An 11,449-nucleotide genomic window follows, 5' to 3' on the forward strand; every position below is an offset into this window, starting at 1 on the left:
AAATCACAGGGGTTGCAGGGGCTGCAGGTAAAATCACAGGGGTTGCAGGGGCTGCAGGGTGCGTCGCAGGTTTGCATCAGATCAAGATGCATTTCCCTAGAACCACACATTTCCTCCGGAAGGTGCTGAATAGTATTGAATGGTCTTCAAAATGCATAGAGCAGACCCAGCAAACGTACAGCTGGTGCTCGGAAGTAGTTAACTTTTATTTTGTTGCTGTTAATTTTGTATCATGACAACAGATGCAAATATGTATCTTGAGTTGAGGGCAAAGGTGAGCTTGGATCTGAAGCACACAGGCGTTCACTAATGTCCCCCCCATCCTGAGTGAATCCAGAACGACTCGGAAGGAAAAATGAAGTACAAAGCAGTGCGTTGTGATAAAGAGAGTTTAATAGGGTAGAAAAGAAAGAGAACCTAAAAAAATGCCATCCTGTACAACACAGTCAATAAAGTAAATTTAATAAATAAAATTAATAAATATAATAAATAAAATAAATATTAAAATTAATAAAATAATAAATAAAAATGAAACCAATTTGTCCTATTCTAATGAATTCCTATCCCCATCGTGACTTCCCATCCCACTGGTCATTTCCTATCCCAACAACCTCCCGTGTCTGATCCCAAGGCTGAATTCCCAACTCCCATCACCCTCCCATCCACCCAGCCGTCCACCCATTTTCTCCCGTCCGTGCTGGCCATGCCCACATCCATGCACGGACTGAGCATGGGCAGCGGGAGCGGGCTGCATGAAATCCCCTCGGCATCCCAGTGCCAGAACAGCTGCAGGCAGAGGCCTTGCTGAGTGAACACCTACACTAGAGGAATTTAATAAGGAAGGCACTAAAGAAGAGAAATGACCCGAAAGAAGAAAGAAGTTTGGGATCTCAGCCATTTGGTGTCCCAACAAGCAGTTCCCACGCCCAACCTTTCCCACCCCAGCTATTGCCAACATCCCAACAGCTTCCCATTGCAACGTTCATTCGTGACGCGCGCATTTCCCATTGCCCCAGTTGCCCATCCCTGACAGTGGCAAACACTGCCTAGCTGCAGCACTGGAGAAGGGAGAGGGCAAGCGAGAGGGGCAAGGGCTGAGGAGCGTGGCTGAAGCTGGAGCAGGCGCCTGCAGAGGTCTCTGTGCCTGCATGCTGAGCAGGCCCGGGTGCTGCGGGGGCCGTCGAGGAGCGCAGGGTCACGGGTAGCCGTAATACTTGGCTATGGCGTGGTCCTTCTGCCGCTGCACGAAGAATTGCACGGGGCCGATCTTCATCTGGTGGGCCGCCCGCTGCCGCTCCTCCTGGGCCAGCTTCTTCAGGCGCTCCCGCTCGGGACGCTGCTGCGGCGTGATGGGCACCGACGCCTCCTGCTCCTCCAGCGGCGTGGGCGCCGCGTCGCCGCCTGCCCAGGGCCCCACGCAGGGCACGTAGTCCACGCGGGGCTGCGCCGGACGCTGCAGCGTGCGCGGCTGCGTGGGCAGAGGCTCCCGCTGCGCTTGGCCCCCCGCGGCTGGCAGGCACGGCGCTCTGGGCGCCTGCTGCAGGGGAGCTCTCCACGCTCGCGCCGTGCTGCCTGGTGGTGCCGGCACCGCCTGGGCCTTGTCTCCAGCTGGGGGCCGGGGGGCAGCGGGCACAGCGCTGGAGCCTGGCACCGTCGGCGGGGCCCTGGGCATGCTGCTGGGGCCGCTGGAGGTGGGCTGCGGCTGCACACAGGGCGGCTGGCGCACTGGCCCCAGCGCCTTCGCCCTGGCCCCCAGCGGCTGCAAAGTCTCGCTGGGGGTCTTTGTCCCCGGGTGCTGGCGCTGCAGCGTCTTGTCCCCGATGGCTTGGGGACGGAGCCTGTCCTGGGCCCGCACGGCGCGGGCACGGGCACGGGGCTTAATGGGGGGGGGCTCCAGCAGCAGCAGCGCTCTCCGGGGAGGCGGTGCCGCTGCTCCTTGCCCCCCAGCAGCCCCCGGGCTTCGGGCCCTCTTGCTGGGCGCCCTGGTGCTGTCGCTCGCCGGCTGCTGCCTGCCGCCGCCCGCTTGGCCGCTGCTGCCAGCCACCGCGCTGTGGCCACCCGTCTTCCCCTGGCACAGCGTCTTGGGGCCTTGGCCACCCTGGCCCAGCAGCGTCATCTTCTCCTTGCCGGGGGTTTTCTCCGTCGCCGGCCTCCTGTGCTGGGAGCTCTGCGCTGTGCTGGGGGTGCTGGTGGGCGCGGGGCGCTTGGCCCCCCACTTGGTGCCGGTGGGCGCAGGGGCAGGCGGGGGGCTCTTGAGGGGACTCAGAGGGGGATTGGGCAGGGGCCTCCTAAGGGCACTAATAAATTCAGGGCCGGGGGGGCTCTTGAGGGGACCCAGAGGGGGATTGGGCAGGGGTCTCCTAAGGGCACTAATAAATTCAGGGTCGGGGGGGCTCTTGAGGGGACTCAGGCGAGGCTTGGGCAGGGGTCTCCTAAGGGAATTAAGGAATTGAGGGTCGGGGGGTCTCTTGAGGGGACGCGAGGGAGGGTTGGGCAGGGGTCTGCTAAGGGCAGTGAGGAATTCAGGGCGGGGGGGCCTTTTGGGGAGAGTGAAGGGAGGGTTGGGCAGGGGTCTCCTGAGGGCACTGAGCTGGGGACTGGCTGCAGGCTTGAGGGGGGAGCTCGCTGCCGGCACAGCAGGGGGCTGCACCGCCCGCCCACCCTGCACCTTCTCGGGGTGCACCCCAGGGGTTGAGGGTACCTCACCCAGCGCTCTGGTGGCTGCCAGTCCCTGTGTGCTCGGCTCCTCGATGTCCTCGCAGAGGTCGGGCAGCTCAGACAGGAAGCGGCTGAGCACAGGACTGCTGGGGACACCGGGGAAGGCGTCCTGGGGCTCCACGGCATCGAGCCAGCTGAGCAGCTCCTCCAAGCCGGAGATGTCCAGGTCGGCCGGGAGCTGGTCCTGCAGGTGCTGCAGCTGCTGGCTGTCCCCTGCCAGGTGGGGAAAGGCCTCGGCGAAGGCATCGAGGCCCAGCTCAAGCAGCTCCAGGGGCTCCTCAGGCACCTCTGCAACTGTCGCCGCTGAGGAAAAAGCAAGCAAATCCCCCAGTATGGGCGATGCCAGCTTTCCCATGGCTCCTGGGTGTGGGGCGCCCAGCGGCCGGCTGTGCCAGCCCCAAACTCACCGTCGGGCGTCACCGTCTGGGTGCTGGCGGTCGTTGGAGCCTGGGCAGGCTCGGGGGGAGTGGGGCCGGGCAGCGGGGGCCCCTGGTCCTCGCTGAGCCCCACGGCGTGGTCGCAGGGCTCCGGCAGCTGCCCCCGGCTGCTGGTCAGGGTGCGGGGCGCGGGGAGCGCCTGCCCCCGCAGCGGAGGCCCCGGGACGAGGAGTGGTGGGGGGCCGGGGTGGGCAGGGGCCTGCAGCAGGCAGGTGCCTGCGGGGTGCAGGAGCTCCCCATGGAGCACGGCCCCGGGCCCCAGCCAGAGGGGATCCTGGGGCAGCACCGTCCCCGTCCCCACGGGCTGTCCCCACTGGTAGACGGGGGCCCAGGGAGGAGCGGTGTGGGGGAGCTGCCCCACAGCAGGGAGCTGCCCCACGGCGGGGAGCTGCCCAAGCTGCAGGTGGTGCCCCTCGGGTGGGAGGTGCCCCCCAGGTGCCAGCTGCACCCCGGCGGGGAGCTGCAGCACCTGCCCCTGGACCCCCGGCACCACGTGCCAGACGGTGGCCTGGGGCAGCGCGTAGGGGAGGGTGGGTACCTGGGGGGGCTGCAAGGGCAGCGCCATCGCTCCGGGGAGGGAGGGCAGCAGCCAGGCAGCCACCGTTGGCGGCACGGCTGGGACGACGAAGGGGGAGTTTTGCGTCTGCGGAAGCCGCGGAAGCCGTCTGGGGAAACCCTCTGTGGGAAAAAGGGCGCTGGGGTGAGATCTGGGGCGCTGGGCTCGCCAGCAGGGCCGCAGCCCCGGGAGGAGCGGGAGCCGGCTGCTGTACCTGCCATGGTGGCTGGAGAGTGGGGCGGTCGGTTGGGGAACGCGGGCAACGGCCGTTCCGTCCCAACGGCTGACCAGCCCCTCGCCGCCATCTTGGTGAGGACTGCAGCTTTTGGACCCAAGCAGGCTTCCCATCGCAAGACTTTTCCATCCCCATCGGGCTTTCCCTCCCACGCATCATTTGCCATGCCCAGGACGGTTTCACACCAACACTTCCCCGTCCCAAGCATTTCCCGTCCCAGTACCAGCTTTGCATCCTAACGGTCATTTCCCATCCTTACAATTTCACATGATAACAGATTCCCATACGAGATATTTCCCATCGACACGAAGCGTTTCTTAATCCAAAGAGATCTCATCCCAAAGAATTCCCATTCCTCTGATTACTTTTCCAAGTACTTCCTTCCCCAGTGAATGTTACCCACCCCATTAAAGACTTCCCATCCCAATACTTCCCCATCCCCGGAGTGATTTCCCATCCCAACGCTTTTGCTTCCCAATGATTTCAAACCCAGGGAAGATTTCCCATCTCTTTGAGTTCCTAGCCCAATGGCTTTCCACCCCAAGGAAGTCTTCCCATCCCAGCAATGATTTCTCGGCCCACTCATCATTTCCCATCCCAATCATTTCCCATTTTCACCATCCAACAGACAGCTTAGCCAGCCCACAGCTAGAGAGAGATCACAACAGGGATTTGGACGATTCTGTTAGATGCAAGGTCACGGAGACTTGGTGTGCTACCAATTGCTCTTTATTACAGATCAACACAGATCGCCAGTACCAAGGGCGCTGGGATGAATCTGGTGAATATGCAGATACAAGGCTCTTACATTTCTTACCAGGAAATAAACAGATATGGGCATTTCTCTCTACCCACCTTAGTAAAAAGATAGGAAGGGTAGAGCACTAATTAAGAGTAGCATGCTCAGCCACCGGCACGGAGGCTGCCCGCTCCTCAGCACCTCTAAGCAGCAGCACCTTCACGTCTCCTCCTGCACCAGCAGCACATCAGCGCCTCTTGTTCCAGCAGCAGGACATCGGCGTCTCCCATTGCACCATGCAGACCTCCACGCCTCGAGTGCCACCAGCAGTACTCAATGCGAGCTGGACGCTCAGGGCACTTATGGCCACCCACCTTTGTGAGGTCAAAGGCTGACAGTGACTCTCTGCTGACCTCACACGGCTCTCGGGCGCCCCGATGGCAGAGGTTACGGCGCTAAGCTGACTGCCAGGAGAAAAGGCTGACATGAAATGGCTGCTCCACAATGCCAGGAGCAAGGTCTGCTGGAATGGGGGTTCGGAGGGGAGCTCGGCCTTGGGCCTGGGAACTGTGCCTGGGAGCCAGGGACGTCCTTGGTGTGCAGCTGGACACCTGGGCCTGAGAAAGCAAGGTTTCTTTAGAGAGAATTGGAAGCATCGTCACCTAGTGGCTGTGTCAGGGGGACGAGAGAAATGCACAGCATCTCTTGGTTCCCTGAAGTGCACGTGTCCTACGCCCTTGGATGTCTCCATGATAGAAAAAGGGACTGATTTTTACCCAAAACAGAGCTCCTTTCTCTCGGGAGCTTCTCATGCTGCGTGTCCTCCTCTCTTTCTTGTATTTGGCTATGACTTTAGGCTTGTTCTTGCTACTCCTTAAGCAGACTGAAGCTTCCCCGGAACATCACCTTAACTGCTTTTCACTACCTCTAAGTGCCTTTCCTCCGCTTCTCATCTAATTAATTAGTGCTATCCTCTTCACGCCTGCTACAGAGGTATCTTTCCTACCTGGTACAAGCTAGAAGAGCTTAGCAGCATCCATACGTCTCTTTCCTTTAGTCCTCACAGTAGACTTGCTCGAGGTAATTTGTGTTGAGCAGTAATCAAGAGAAAGTGTCACCAAGCCAAGGCTGCATTTGCTTGTGTCTTATGGAATCCCTGCAGCTGTGTCCCCTCCCAGCTTCCTGTGTGCCCCAAGCATCCTCGCTTGCAGGGCAGTAGAAGATGCAGAAAAGTCCTGGCCTTAGTGGAAGCACTGCCCTGCAAGAGCTAAGACATCCCTCTTAGCAGCTCACTGTAGCCCCGAAATCCCAAAAAACGGCATGTGCCAGCTACTGGGAAGGAAATGAACTCTGTCATTGTGATATACCCGCTCAAGGCCCTGCACTTTGGCCCAGGTGTCTATGAGACGGTTTTGGAAATGAATCCTGTTGTGTGACTCCGTTCTTTCTGGGTGCTACGTCCCCATAAAGCTTGCTTTTCAAGGCCCAGGAGGGTCTGCCGGGCACTGGCCTGGGTTCCCAGCCTGACCCACCTGCTGGGAATCAGGGAGGCTCGGTCGGTGTCTTGTGTTGGGTTTACGAGGACAGGTTCTGGTAGCGGGGGGCTGCAGGGGTGTCCTCTGTGAGGAGAATGCAGCAGCTGCCCCATGTTAGATAAGGGCCGGTTCCAGGAGGCTCCAGAGGGACCCGCTGCTGCCCAGAAGTGAGACAAAACGGATGATGTTTGCGCCTGTGTGAGAGCCCATCTAAGAAAGGGAAAGAAACCTGCTGCACAGCAGCGTCTGGGTCAGGGAGGAGTGAGAAACCTCTCTGCAGCCCCCAAGGTGAGTGCAGCAGGAGGCAGGAGGTGCTCCAGGCTCACAGCAGCAGTTCCCCTGCGGCCTGGGGAGAGGCCCCTGGTGGAGCAGGCTGTCCCCCTGCAGCCCACGGGTCCCACACGGAGCAGATCTCCACGCTGCAGCCCGTGGAGGAGCCCCCGGTGGAGCAGGTGGATGTGGCCTGGAGGAGGCCGCGGCCTGTGGAGAGCCCCCGCAGGAGCAGGCCCGGGCTGGACTGGAACAGGCTCTGCTGAGCCTCTTTTGCCCGTGACGATCATTGTGGAGTGATCTCCCTGTCCTTCTCTCAGCCCTTGAGCCCTTTCCATCCTATTTTCTCCCCTTTCCCTTTGAGGAGGGGCAGGGAGAGAGCGGTTGAGGTGGAGCTCAGCTGCCCAGCTGAGGAAAACCACCACGTCTCTCCCTTGCCGCTGCTGCAGCACGGTGGGTGCAGGCAACACCTGCTCTTCTTCGACCCTCAGCAACCCCACAGCATCTTCCTGGAAGGGATCCCTTTCCTTCACGCCTGACAGGCGCCGCCTCCAGAGGCTTGTGCCCCGTTTCCGATCGCTTTCTCAGTGCCCCCTTCCCCAGAGAAGGATCCCAGCTGCTTGGCTTCCCTGCCCTCCGATTCCAGGCTCCCGGAGCTGTTATCCCAGCATCGCAGCAGCCAGGTGACAATGTGCTCGCCTGCATGACAGCTGAAATCTTGTCCCATGTCTCGCAGCTCGCCCAGGGATGGGGATCACCTGCTTACTGCTGCTTTTCTCTCTTTTCTATTTTATAACAGCCTCCTCTTCCCTGGGATGGCCCTACATTGGGGTCGCCTGCCTCGCCTTCCTCTTGCTCCTTCCCCTTCTTCGGAGGACTTTCTTCCCTGCCTAAACGAGATGACTTCTGCATCCATTCCTTCATCTTGTGTGTGTATTGGCGACTGATACGGCAACGGGGTAGTCCCCGGAGCCAGCTGTAGGGCCTGTCACAGGGTTGGAGTGGCTGCTGGTAAAATCACAGGGCTTGGAGGGGCTGCAGGTAAAATCACAGGGGTTGCAGGGGCTGCAGGTAAAATCACAGGGGTTGGAGGGGCTGCAGGGTGCGTCGCAGGTTTGCATCAGATCAAGATGCATTTCCCTAGAACCACACATTTCCTCCTGAAGGTGCTGAATAGTATTGAATGGTCTTCAAAATGCATAGAGCAGACCCAGCAAACGTACAGCTGGTGCTCGGAAGTAGTTAACTTTTATTTTGTTGCTGTTAATTTTGTATCATGACAACAGATGCAAATATGTATCTTGAGTTGAGGGCAAAGGTGAGCTTGGATCTGAAGCACACAGGCGTTCACTAATGTCCCCCCCATCCTGAGTGAATCCAGAACGACTCGGAAGGAAAAATGAAGTACAAAGCAGTGCGTTGTGATAAAGAGAGTTTAATAGGGTAGAAAAGGAAGAGAACCTAAAAAAATGCCATCCTGTACAACACAGTCAATAAAGTAAATTTAATAAATAAAATTAATAAATATAATAAATAAAATAAATATTAAAATTAATAAAATAATAAATAAAAATGAAACCAATTTGTCCTATTCTAATGAATTCCTATCCCCATCGTGACTTCCCATCCCACTGGTCATTTCCTATCCCAACAACCTCCCGTGTCTGATCCCAAGGCTGAATTCCCAACTCCCATCACCCTCCCATCCACCCAGCCGTCCACCCATTTTCTCCCGTCCGTGCTGGCCATGCCCACATCCATGCACGGACTGAGCATGGGCAGCGGGAGCGGGCTGCATGAAATCCCCTCGGCATCCCAGTGCCAGAACAGCTGCAGGCAGAGGCCTTGCTGAGTGAACACCTACACTAGAGGAATTTAATAAGGAAGGCACTAAAGAAGAGAAATGACCCGAAAGAAGAAAGAAGTTTGGGATCTCAGCCATTTGGTGTCCCAACAAGCAGTTCCCACGCCCAACCTTTCCCACCCCAGCTATTGCCAACATCCCAACAGCTTCCCATTGCAACGTTCATTCGTGACGCGCGCATTTCCCATTGCCCCAGTTGCCCATCCCTGACAGTGGCAAACACTGCCTAGCTGCAGCACTGGAGAAGGGAGAGGGCAAGCGAGAGGGGCAAGGGCTGAGGAGCGTGGCTGAAGCTGGAGCAGGCGCCTGCAGAGGTCTCTGTGCCTGCATGCTGAGCGGGCCCGGGTGCTGCGGGGGCCGTCGAGGAGCGCAGGGTCACGGGTAGCCGTAATACTTGGCTATGGCGTGGTCCTTCTGCCGCTGCACGAAGAATTGCACGGGGCCGATCTTCATCTGGTGGGCCGCCCGCTGCCGCTCCTCCTGGGCCAGCTTCTTCAGGCGCTCCCGCTCGGGACGCTGCTGCGGCGTGATGGGCACCGACGCCTCCTGCTCCTCCAGCGGCGTGGGCGCCGCGTCGCCGCCTGCCCAGGGCCCCACGCAGGGCACGTAGTCCACGCGGGGCTGCGCCGGACGCTGCAGCGTGCGCGGCTGCGTGGGCAGAGGCTCCCGCTGCGCTTGGCCCCCCGCGGCTGGCAGGCACGGCGCTCTGGGCGCCTGCTGCAGGGGAGCTCTCCACGCTCGCGCCGTGCTGCCTGGTGGTGCCGGCACCGCCTGGGCCTTGTCTCCAGCTGGGGGCCGGGGGGCAGCGGGCACAGCGCTGGAGCCTGGCACCGTCGGCGGGGCCCTGGGCATGCTGCTGGGGCCGCTGGAGGTGGGCTGCGGCTGCACACAGGGCGGCTGGCGCACTGGCCCCAGCGCCTTCGCCCTGGCCCCCAGCGGCTGCAAAGTCTCGCTGGGGGTCTTTGTCCCCGGGTGCTGGCGCTGCAGCGTCTTGTCCCCGATGGCTTGGGGACGGAGCCTGTCCTGGGCCCGCACGGCGCGGGCACGGGCACGGGGCTTAATGGGGGGGGGCTCCAGCAGCAGCAGCGCTCTCCGGGGAGGCGGTGCCGCTGCTCCTTGCCCCCCAGCAGCCCCCGGGCTTCGGGCCCTCTTGCTGGGCGCCCTGGTGCTGTCGCTCGCCGGCTGCTGCCTGCCGCCGCCCGCTTGGCCGCTGCTGCCAGCCACCGCGCTGTGGCCACCCGTCTTCCCCTGGCACAGCGTCTTGGGGTCTTGGCCACCCTGGCCCAGCAGCGTCGTCTTCTCCTTGCCGGGGGTTTTCTCCGTCGCCGGCCTCCTGTGCTGGGAGCTCTGCGCTGTGCTGGGGGTGCTGGTGGGCGCGGGGCGCTTGGCCCCCCACTTGGTGCCGGTGGGCGCAGGGGCAGGCGGGGGGCTCTTGAGGGGACTCAGAGGGGGATTGGGCAGGGGTCTCCTAAGGGCACTAATAAATTCAGGGCCGGGGGGGCTCTTGAGGGGACCCAGAGGGGGATTGGGCAGGGGTCTCCTAAGGGCACTAATAAATTCAGGGTCGGGGGGGCTCTTGAGGGGACTCAGGCGAGGCTTGGGCAGGGGTCTCCTAAGGGAATTAAGGAATTGAGGGTCGGGGGGTCTCTTGAGGGGACGCGAGGGAGGGTTGGGCAGGGGTCTGCTAAGGGCAGTGAGGAATTCAGGGTGGGGGGGCCTTTTGGGGAGAGTGAAGGGAGGGTTGGGCAGGGGTCTCCTGAGGGCACTGAGCTGGGGACTGGCTGCAGGCTTGAGGGGGGAGCTCGCTGCCGGCACAGCAGGGGGCTGCACCGCCCGCCCACCCTGCACCTTCTCGGGGTGCACCCCAGGGGTTGAGGGTACCTCACCCAGCGCTCTGGTGGCTGCCAGTCCCTGTGTGCTCGGCTCCTCGATGTCCTCGCAGAGGTCGGGCAGCTCAGACAGGAAGCGGCTGAGCACAGGACTGCTGGGGACACCGGGGAAGGCGTCCTGGGGCTCCACGGCATCGAGCCAGCTGAGCAGCTCCTCCAAGCCGGAGATGTCCAGGTCGGCCGGGAGCTGGTCCTGCAGGTGCTGCAGCTGCTGGCTGTCCCCTGCCAGGTGGGGAAAGGCCTCGGCGAAGGCATCGGGGCCCAGCTCAAGCAGCTCCAGGGGCTCCTCAGGCACCTCTGCAACTGTCGCCGCTGAGGAAAAAGCAAGCAAATCCCCCAGGATGGGCGATGCCAGCTTTCCCATGGCTCCTGGGTGTGGGGCGCCCAGCGGCCGGCTGTGCCAGCCCCAAACTCACCGTTGGGCGTCACCGTCTGGGTGCTGGCGGTCGTTGGAGCCTGGGCAGGCTCGGGGGGAGTGGGGCCGGGCAGCGGGGGCCCCTGGTCCTCGCTGAGCCCCACGGCGTGGTCGCAGGGCTCCGGCAGCTGCCCCCGGCTGCTGGTCAGGGTGCGGGGCGCGGGGAGCGCCTGCCCCCGCAGCGGAGGCCCCGGGACGAGGAGTGGTGGGGGGCCGGGGTGGGCAGGGGCCTGCAGCAGGCAGGTGCCTGCGGGGTGCAGGAGCTCCCCATGGAGCACGGCCCCGGGCCCCAGCCAGAGGGGATCCTGGGGCAGCACCGTCCCCGTCCCCACGGGCTGTCCCCACTGGTAGACGGGGGCCCAGGGAGGAGCGGTGTGGGGGAGCTGCCCCACAGCAGGGAGCTGCCCCACGGCGGGGAGCTGCCCAAGCTGCAGGTGGTGCCCCTCGGGTGGGAGGTGCCCCCCAGGTGCCAGCTGCACCCCGGCGGGGAGCTGCAGCACCTGCCCCTGGACCCCCGGCACCACGTGCCAGACGGTGGCCTGGGGCAGCGCGTAGGGGAGGGTGGGTACCTGGGGGGGCTGCAAGGGCAGCGCCATCGCTCCGGGGAGGGAGGGCAGCAGCCAGGCAGCCACCGTTGGCGGCACGGCTGGGACGACGAAGGGGGAGTTTTGCGTCTGCGGAAGCCGCGGAAGCCGTCTGGGGAAACCCTCTGTGGGAAAAAGGGCACTGGGGTGAGATCTGGGGCGCTGGGCTCGCCAGCAGGGCCGCAGCCCCGGGAGGAGCGGGAGCCG

Source organism: Anser anser (genome assembly GCF_964211835.1).
Source record: "Anser anser genome assembly, contig: SUPER_17_unloc_2, whole genome shotgun sequence".
Taxonomy (NCBI): domain Eukaryota; kingdom Metazoa; phylum Chordata; class Aves; order Anseriformes; family Anatidae; genus Anser; species Anser anser.